We start from the raw sequence: 10,086 nt of genomic DNA on the forward strand, positions 1-10,086 counted from the left end.
AATTTGTGTAGACATGGATTAAGTGCCCGCATTGTATTAATAAGACCCATTTCAAAAGGAAAATGATATAATATCCTTGTAAATTCAGGTAAACCAAAAGATTGGCTTCTTTCTTAGCACAATCAAAACAAATTTTCCTCACCTCCCTTATAACCTCACATCCTAAAGGGAAGGGGGAGATGTCTATAAAACATCTTTCTTTTTTTTCCATAGTAATATTCTTACACGAATCTGCAGCTTTTGGACAGTGAAAAGAGAGACCCACCTGGCACACAGGAAGCCACACACGGGCAGCAGGACCACTCCAGGCCATCAAGGCCCATGGTCAGGACTCTATTCACCATATGTAGAGATGTTGCTTTCCTCCAGAAGCTCTGTCACATTACCTTCCAACCGGTCTTGGATGTCCTGGAGGATTTTGGCGTCATTCTCCTCAGACACAAAAGTGATGGACAGGCCTTTAGTGCCAAAACAACCTGCACAGGCCACTGGGTGGAGGTAGGTGTCCGAGTCTTCAGGCAGGTCATAGTTACGAAGATGTTGAATCACTCAATTCCTACAATGGTTAGGAAGTGATTGAAAGTGAATACGGGGACTTTGAGCAAACCTGCAGAGACATAGGCTTGGAGCTGCCTCAGTAAATTCCTCCAGTGAAGTGGATGGCATCATGGTGTGGACAAGAGTAGAAGAGAAGTTATCGACAGATTTGCACAGAGGCCCTCAAAGATTTTATAAATAAAGAAAAATGTCTGCAGCCAATGGTTTATGCCAAATATCTTCCCAAGCTTCCATATCCCTGTGGATGTTGCAACTGACTGCAAACAGATTGATCCACCAGGATCCACCACTGGAAATCCTTGGACTGCTGATAGTGTGACAGTCATTCCTCATGAGCCATGGCCAGGGCCAGGAAGTTCTGCTCCATGAGGAGCTGGGCCGGGGACTACAGGGCTGCACCGGCTTGATGAAGATTGCCACATGCTTCAATTCCAGCATGTCCAGGAGATCGAAAAGCTTGCGGTTCTTCTCAGTGTCCTTGAGCTTGAGGTAGTACTGCTGCGGTACGGGCAGCATGCACTCATCATCCACAAACACCTCCATGGGATCCTGCATGGACTCCCTGCACACAGGCCAGATCTCCTGGCTCAGGGTGGCACTGAACACGACTCACTGCTTCTGCCAGAACATCAGGTGGGAGGCCACCGGCATGTCCCGCCACAGGTCCAGCCACCCCAGCATCTCATCCAGCACAAAGTGCTTCACATTCTTCAGGTTGAGGCTCCTGTTCTGCACACGTGCCACGATCCGACCCGGGACAGTTCGTCAACAGTTCTTCATTCTTCTTGATGAAGAGGCCTCTGAAAAACAGACACCTTGACACTGGGCATCTACTTGGAGAAGTGCTCATTCATACTCCCTGCTGATCTGGAAGGCCAGTGCCCCTGTGTGGCATGTGATCAGGACTGTCACCTGTCAGTTGACGGGCTGGATCTGCTGCACTGTGGCCAGCACAAAGACCACCGTCTTACCCGTCCCGGACTTGGTCTGGCACAGGACGTCCATGCCCAGGGTGGCCTGGAGAAGGCACTCATGCTGCACCTCAGGAGCTCCAGCTTCAGCAGAAAGTCCCAGAAGCTACAGCTGTGGATGGAAATGTAGGAACCAGGGTGCTCCCTGGAGGAGCCTGGGGCTCTTCTTAATAATCCAAAAGCTCCTTTTCCACATCCTGTTCTGCCATGTTGCTGAGAGCAGAGAGGCAGGGCCCTGGTTCCTCGTTCTCCTCCACATGCTGCGAGGGGATGCAGTTGCCAATTATTTACATCTATTATAAGAATTACCAGCTAATGACCAGGCGCGGTGGCTCACGCCTGGAATCCCAGCACTTTGGGAGGCTGAGGCTGGTGGATCAAGAGGTCAGGAGATCGAGACCATCCTGGCTAACACGGTGAAACCCCGTCTCTACTAAAATACAAAAAACTAGCCGGGCGAGGTGGCGGCGCCTGTAGTCCCAGCTACTTGGAGGCTGAGGCGGGAGAATGGCGGGAACCCGGGAGGCGGAGCTTGCAGTGAGCCGAGATCGCGCCACCGCACTCCAGCCTGGGCTACAGACCAAGACTCTGCCCCAAAAAAATAAATAAAAATAAAATAAAATAAATAAAATACAGCCAAACTGAGAAGTTAGGCAGGGATGGAGCTGGCGAGACTTCTCAGAAAGCAGCCCCCATCAACAGGAACCATCCTGCAAGCCCTCCTACTTTGACTGTGAATTGAGAGGATGCAGTTCCCAAGGTCATTGCCATACCAGTGAGTAGAGGGTGCAGAAGGAATCTTGCTACTAGCTCTGCAGGGGTTAGAGGACAAAGCTTGAACCCTGTGGCAACAACATCATACAGGGAGACTTTAAAAGACTATTTAGGTATTTTACTCTGGGGACTGGGTGTCTGCATTGGGGTGGTGCTGACGGACATAGTGAGAAGTGATCTGTTTAAAACATAAGCAAGGCAAAGAGTTAAGAGTGTTTTCTAGGCATTCTGGCCTACACAGCACTGTAAATGGTGTGAACTTGGGAATACAAGAGGAGGACCAAGAATGTAAGTAAAAAAACAAACGAAACCAAAGGTCAGTTTGGCGCAGGCTTAATCTGTGTTACCTACAGACACCTACAGAGGATGTGAGCGGATGAAACTCTGAGGCTCCACACCAAGGGCAATGGCAGAGCTGAGACGTGAGTTTGGTGCATTAATGCAATTTAAAATGATAGGTCTTCATTCAGCCTTAGGTTATAAAGCTAGAAAAGGGAAGAGAACCAAAGACTGGGTGCCACAGTGCTCTGACATTTCAAAGTCAGGAAGAAGAGTAGGAATCCACATGGGGACTGAGTCAGACGCTCTGAGTGGTTTTCCTGACCTCATCATTTCCCTAAATCCTGAGTTAGATTGTGATTCTACAGAAGTCTGTGCTTGTTCACCATAGCATTTACCAAGTTGTATTACAAATATTTTACACTGGATAGTATATTCATCTTGTGAAGGAAGGAACTGTGTCTTGCTACATCTTGAAATTGACTCAGGCAATGGGTAGACTTTAAAACCACCACTTATGGAATAAAGGAAGAAAATTTAGACCCCAAAGCCTATATACATACCCTAAAATGTTATCCATTTCACAGGTAACTTTCGCTAGCAGCAGCTTTGATCCTACAACAGATGGGCTTTGAGTAGATGCTATTCTGTGAACATAGGTGGCCCTTGGTGTATCTGGAATGTGTCATTTTACCCAAGTATGCCAAGGGAAGAAAAAATCTTCGTATCTCTCTCTCTTCCCTCCTTCCAGTTTTGGAGAGCTATAGCTAGAAGTAAATCCTGTCAAGATGAAGACTAGTAATTACAACATTTCACATTTTAGGTCATTCTCCTTTATTCACAAAACATCACTATAGCCACCACCTCAGCCTCTCCACTTCCAGCAAGGAGATCTGGCCTGTGTGCAGGGAGTCCACGCAGGATCCCATGGAGGTGTTTGTGGATAATGAGACCAAGTGCACGCTGCACACACCGCAGCAGTACTACCTCAAGCTCAAGGACACCAAGAAGAACTGCAAACTTATTTCCTGGCCCACTGCACCCCAGCCCTACCTTATGCTAAGTCTCCATGTCAGAGGATGATAAATACACATGCGTATGCACATGCATATTCACCATCTGGCCCTTGTTCCCTTCCGGTGATTTATTTCTTGCATCTCCTTATTGAATTTATAAGAAGATGCGTGATAATTCATTTTCTTTGTCAATTCCCTGCTTCTCATTTTGCTAATTCAATGCCACACTAACACTTCTATTAATTTGGCACTTGGAACTGATAGATTTACTGTGTGGCATTCCATCTCTAACTAAACAAAAATAAAACCGCAGACTTAGAGCTTTTTCCACTGTCAAAGTTTTGCTGCTGCTGCTGTTGCTGCTGCTGCTGCTGTTTTGGCCACTGCTATGTTGTATGAAGCTTATCCACATCCTTTAATCATAGGATGTGGATAATCGTTCTCTCGAACTGAGGTATATGGGGACATTACCTGAAGTTTTTCCCCCTTGTGGAGGCATTGTAAATATTCCTGAAGTGAAGACTGATGTGGTTAAAGAAGTCATCTTCCTTATAAACCATAGGGTTCACCTGAGTCATAAGGCAACCTGCTCTTCTATAGCAAATACTTGCTTGCTGCAAAGGCCTGGACGAGGATTCTCGACAGTGATCACCTGCACCTTGTCCCTGATATGCACATATGTAGATGACATCTCTGGAGACAATTAACTCTGTAAAATTTTAGGACAGTTGCCTACAAATCTGAATAACATCTGCAGTTATATCAGGGAGGATAAAATTAGCAGAGTGATCAATACTTATCCTTCAGGATGTAAACTAACAGCTGGATTCAAAAACGAAGTCCCACAATCAAATGTCATCAGTGATCTGTTGCAAAGTGAGTGGTCGGCCACCACTAAAACTCCCAGCCCAGGCCTTTGTTGTAAACAAACATTGGCCACCCATGAGCAGATCCTCCTTTTCACCCAGGCACACTCTGTGATTTCTAAAGACATTTGCAAGGTTTGCAATCCAGAAGCCCATTTAAACATCAGGTATCTATCGGGGTTTGGAGAGAAGTGCGTCACCAATTCAAATGCCAACCAGCCTAATGGATGCTGGGAACATGCCCCAGGGTAACCACTGCCAGGGCGACTGATCTATCTGAAGTTCAATTAAAGAAAAATGCTTGTCCTCACTTCCAAGTTTTGAAAACAGTTGGGCATTTTTGAACATTTTGAACTCTCTTTCTCCCCTGTAACCACTTCTTTTCTGCCCTGAAATCTGTAGTGGGAAAGAAACGTATTTAGTAATTTAAGCTCTCATCTTAAGAAAAGTTCAAAGTAGGTGTGGAGTAAATGTTGTGAGAAGGAAACCTGAACCTCGAGTTAGTGTAATAAGCCCAAGTCCCAGACATATCAAGAAAGTTAGCAATGCCAGAAATAAACACAGCCGAGCATAAATCAACAGAGACTGTGGATGGAAATTTCACTGCGGGTATCACTGGGAACAGGAATAAAACAAGCAGATGGTAATATTGGAGAGAAAAGGGGAAACATAAGAAGAAAACATAAAAAGTGGAAATATTTGACTTTTCATAAAGTAAAAGAAATTTTAATTTTTTTTCTACTTAGCAAGTTCTGAGTAAGAATTAAGCATCATGATGAAAATAAATAACATTCAAGAAAAGGATTATAAAAAGGCACAGAAGAACTTTCACATTTAAAATGGAGTCCAGGCAATTCTAGAAACCAGATCCATTTGTATTTGCTAGATTAAGCCAGTATTACCCAATGATAGTAGCAAAACTGCTTATATCAAAATCCAACTTAGCTTTGAGGAAATACAAATCAGTCTACAGACATGTTAAGTTTCAACAAATCCAGTAAATCAGAAATACAGTGTAAAAACTTAAAAATAAGATTTTTCAAAAGTCATGCTCTTTGGCCGGGCGTGGTGGCTCATGCCTGTAATCCCAGCACTTTGGGAGGCCGAGGCAGGCAGATCACGAGGTCAGGAAGTCAAGACCATCCTGGCTAACATGGTGAAACCCCGTCTCTACTGAAAATACAAAAGTTTAGCCAGGCGTGGTGGCGGGCGCCTGTAGTCCCAGCTACTTGGAAGGCTGAGGCAGGAGAATGGGTGAACCCAGGAGGTGGGGCTTGCAGTGAGCCGAGATGGGGCCACTGCACTCCAGCCTGGGTGACAGAGCCAGACTCTGTCTCAAAAAAAAAAAAAAAACTTTATCGATAATTGAAAATACGTGTTACCTAAATTGGCATGTTTTCCAAAAGCAACAAACTGGGCAATGCTTTTGTTTATTTATTAATTATTTCAATAGCATGTACTGTGTGTGCACCACACTCTTGGCAGACTGCTGGGTGCCAAAACACAAAGATGCACAGCACATGGTCCTGTCCTCAAGGGATCTGGGCTAGTCGGTTGTTAAATTACTCTGGTCACATAAGTATCTTCAGATTTACACCAAGACATTTCACATGGAAATCCATAATCGATTCCATTTCAAATGCGAAACCATCTCATGCATTTATACTTAAACATGTTTTCCTCGGAGACCTCCCTCCCTGACCTTCTGAATTGGCTTAATTCCATTCATGAGTTCCCGTGGAAGTACACGAGGCACTTCCTTGTGCTTCCTCCACCAAATTACTCAGGGTACTCTAGGGCAGTTTTCCCTACTCTTTACTCGCTACTGTCTTCATTACGGTCCCCCAAGGAATTAGTAAGTAACTTATGAATGAATGATTACATGATAGAAGAGCTGAATAAATAAATGAACTGATCATTAAACTGAACTGTGCCTGAACAACTGGACAAAATAAGTGAGCCTATTTGCCTGGCCCTATTTTGTTATATTTTCTCTGAAATTATGAATGCTAGTTTGGACTATAAATTCCTTTTTAATTGGAATGACAGGTTCAAATTTCTCTGCTTCTCTCTTGCATTTTACTGGATAATCCACGGGTCATAGGTTTTTAGGCTGATTTAATTCCTACAGCACTCTTAGAAAATGAAGTGCACAGCTTTTACAATGACAATTACTGTTTTAAAAATTGCTTACAACACATAATTAGACAGGTCAATGTGGTATAAGCACAATGCAGATATTTTAAATGTGTAATAGTGCCATCAGAAGTACTGATAAAAGATTACTTTGTTCTCACATATGTGAACAAGTTTATACATCTTGAATACTTCTTGCAGGTTTATTATGAAAATATTTTCTATCTTGAACAATGGATTCATTGTCAGAAATCTGATATGTTCAGCAACAGAAAGAACCTTGCTTTTCAGATGGAGGTGGATTTTCTGTACAGGATTAGTTCAAACTAGTTCTTATAAAAACACACAAGAAAGGATAAGACACATTCTTCCATAATATTGCAGGAAAGTGAGTTCAGAATTTATAGATTACCTCATAGTTTTATTAATATACTATAATTAACTGAGCTTCTCTGTTTAAATTACTAATTGGGGGATTCCTGTCACAAACTTGAGCTACTTTTCCTCTCAAGAATGTGCACTTCTAAACTTGTTGTAACATTCTGGTCTCATTAAGTTACCAATTCATCTGCTATGTACAGCTGTCTTCACAGTCTCTTCCTTGGTAAGAATTGCAGCCAACAGAAGCATTTTCTATGTTTTACAATTACTGACTACTACAAGGGAGACCAACGAAGCTGACAATAGCTCAACTCCATGACTGCCTGGACTTAGTAATTGTAAGGTGTGTTTGACAAAATGTAGACATAAATAGGGTTAATGGAATGAGGTGTGTTTCAGAAGTAGAAAACCCTGCTAACATCAGTTATAGCTTCTCTTTTAAACCTAACTATGTAAAAGAATATTTTTGATTCATTTTACAGTTACTTTTAATGCATCCAGTCTTCTGGTTTTTCACCTTGGTTAAACTCTCATTAAATTGAGTGGTTTTATCTTTAAGGTAGGGGTTTATTTCTATGTTTCAAAAACTGCTTTCAAACAAGAGAAACATAAGCACAGATATTTTAAATATCTAATGTGCTATCATGACTACCGATAAAAGAGCTGTGTTGAAAAATAAAAACAAAACACAAAATCTTGTTTTTACTCAAGAGTTTAACAATAAGTTCACTGGTCTGGGGACAATAAAATGTATTTATCTGTTAGCAATTGACTCAAGAATTGAAGCAGAATATTAAGCTGAGTAGCAAGGTTATTGTTAGGAGTTCATTTATGAAGCCTCCACACTGGTAAATAAGGAAAGATAAAGAGCACTCTCATACTCGAGAAATGTATAGCTATATTCTCCCTCAAGAGATTTTGAAATCATGTTACATTTGGGGAAGTCTTGGTTTTAGACAGCCAAGATTTTATTCCATCAAGTTTCTAAACACTCTTTACCTCTATGGAATCATCAACATAAGAGAAATAACAGAAGGTGGACCAAGGACAATATTGTTCTTAACTGCATGTTTAAGAAAGCCCAAGCCTCAAGTGACCAAAAATACTCCTGCATCTTGCTTTATAATGCAATAATAATCAAGCTCAATTCGGATACACAAGTTACAATGTGTAGTTCACTGGACACCAGGTACCTGGGAAATGGGGTCCAAAAGAGGCACATCTTAGCGGCCCCTTGGTGCACAAACAGTGGCCCCTTGGTGCACAAACAGTGGCCCCTTGGTGCACAAACAGTGGCCCCTTGGTGGTCTACTAGCCTCTCATTGGTATCTTTAGCTTCTGCACTATCTAGAAATGCTTGAGGATCCTAAATGCAAAATTAAAAGATTCTGGTGTTTCCTCAACTCTTAATTTGAATTTAGAATTAGAATTCTAAGTTCTAATTAGTTTAGCAGTTGTGTTCCCTCATACTGGAGTTCTCTCTATCCTTCCAGACCTTTTCTCCAAAGCAGTATCTCTGTGGGTGTTCCACATTACAAAGTTTGGGATAAATCAGTGGACGGGTCAAAGCAATCCCTTTGTCCTGTGTACTAAGGTAAGGTGGATAGCACCACACTTCTGACTATGGGGAGACATCTGAGCCACCATTCCCAGCCTTCGCTATTTTCTAATGGAATTGTTTCTATTTTTGCTGTTCAGTTTTGAGATTTCTGTATATGTTATAGACACCTGTCCTTTGTCAGATTTTTAGTTTGCAAATTTTTTCTCCCAAATCTGTAACTTGTCTTTTCACCCTCTTAAAGGATCCTTTGCAAAGCAAAACTTTTTGATTTTAACGAAGACTAGTTTGTCAGTTTTTCCTCCAAGAATTCTTTCCTCACTTTAGGTCTCAAAGATTTTCTCCTATTTTTTTCTAAAAGTTTCAAATGAAATGATTAGTTAGAGCTAATTTTTTGTATGAGGTGTGAAGTTTGGGTCTGGAATGTTTGATTGTCCCAGCGTCATTTGATGAAAGACTATCTTTCCTCCAATGAAGTGCTTTTGCATCTTTGTCGAAGACCGGTCAGGCATATCTGTGTAGGTCCTTCTGAGGTCTCTCCTCTGTTCCATTAGTCTATGTGTCTAACTCTGCCAATACCACACAGTCTTGATTACTCTCATTGAATAATAAATTTTGAAACCAGGCCGCCTTATGCCTTTTATTTTTCTCTTTCAAAATTGCTTTAGCCCTTCTAGCTCCTTTGCCTTTCCACTACACACCTATTAAAACGTCTAAAATAAAATGTGACATTGCCAAATACTGGTGAGGATGCAGAGAAAATGGGTCATGCAGACATTGCTAGTGGGGAAGTAGAATGGGACAGTCACTCGGGTGAACAATTCGGCAGCTTCTTAAATTAACTCAACGTGTAACTACCATACCAAAACTCCAGAGAGGGATTGTGTAGAATAATATCAAAACCATTGTGGCTATCACACTCTCATTTCAGAAAAAGGATATTTATATCGGCTTATCTCAAGAAGAGTTCTTATGTACATTCCTGAGCCTACTTTACATCTGAGTTCTGCATTCAGCCAGACTTATCAGAGAAGCTGCGCTCGCCCCTCCTGCCATTGATCCTCAGTCCGGTGTGGACTGTAACTGTGCTAGCGAGCACAGGGTTTCCTCTGTTCAGTGAGGCTCTGCTGATGCTCTGACAATTCTTTTTGCAGAGGTTGCGTGTCCTGCCACACTGCACCCTTCAGGAAAACATGTCCTTAATGTTTGTTTCCAAGCTGTTATTCTTCTGCTGTCTTGTACAAATCATTTCTTTTTCGATGCTTCTACTACTCAACTGTGTTATCATCTCCCTCCCCTTGCTTCTGGGAGCAACCAGTCTCCTGGCTACGTCTTTCATTCATCAAATACATGGCCACCCGGGTCATGGCCTCCCCTCCCTTCCGCTCCAGGCTTTGTGAGTGGCTTGAGCCTCTTGGCCTTGTGTTCACCCTACTCATGGAAACCATGGCCTGGTCTGGCTCTGGCCATCACCCTGATTGTCCAACTCCACCAAAGTCCCTGTGGCCACAGTTTCTTTTCCCTCCCACTTTCTCTCTGTTCCTCCC

At 42.5% G+C, this 10,086-nt stretch overlaps 1 pseudogene; it reads right to left on the reverse strand.

Annotated features, from left to right (window-relative positions):
• Positions 1 to 333: 333 nt before the first annotated feature.
• Positions 334 to 1,738, reverse strand: LOC108531158 (ATP-dependent RNA helicase DDX39A pseudogene; annotated as a pseudogene).
• Positions 1,739 to 10,086: the final 8,348 nt, after the last annotated feature.

The sequence above is a fragment of the Rhinopithecus bieti genome, unplaced genomic scaffold (assembly GCF_001698545.2).
Source record: "Rhinopithecus bieti isolate Rb0 unplaced genomic scaffold, ASM169854v2 scaffold_8350, whole genome shotgun sequence".
In the NCBI taxonomy this organism is placed as follows: Eukaryota; Metazoa; Chordata; class Mammalia; order Primates; family Cercopithecidae; genus Rhinopithecus; species Rhinopithecus bieti.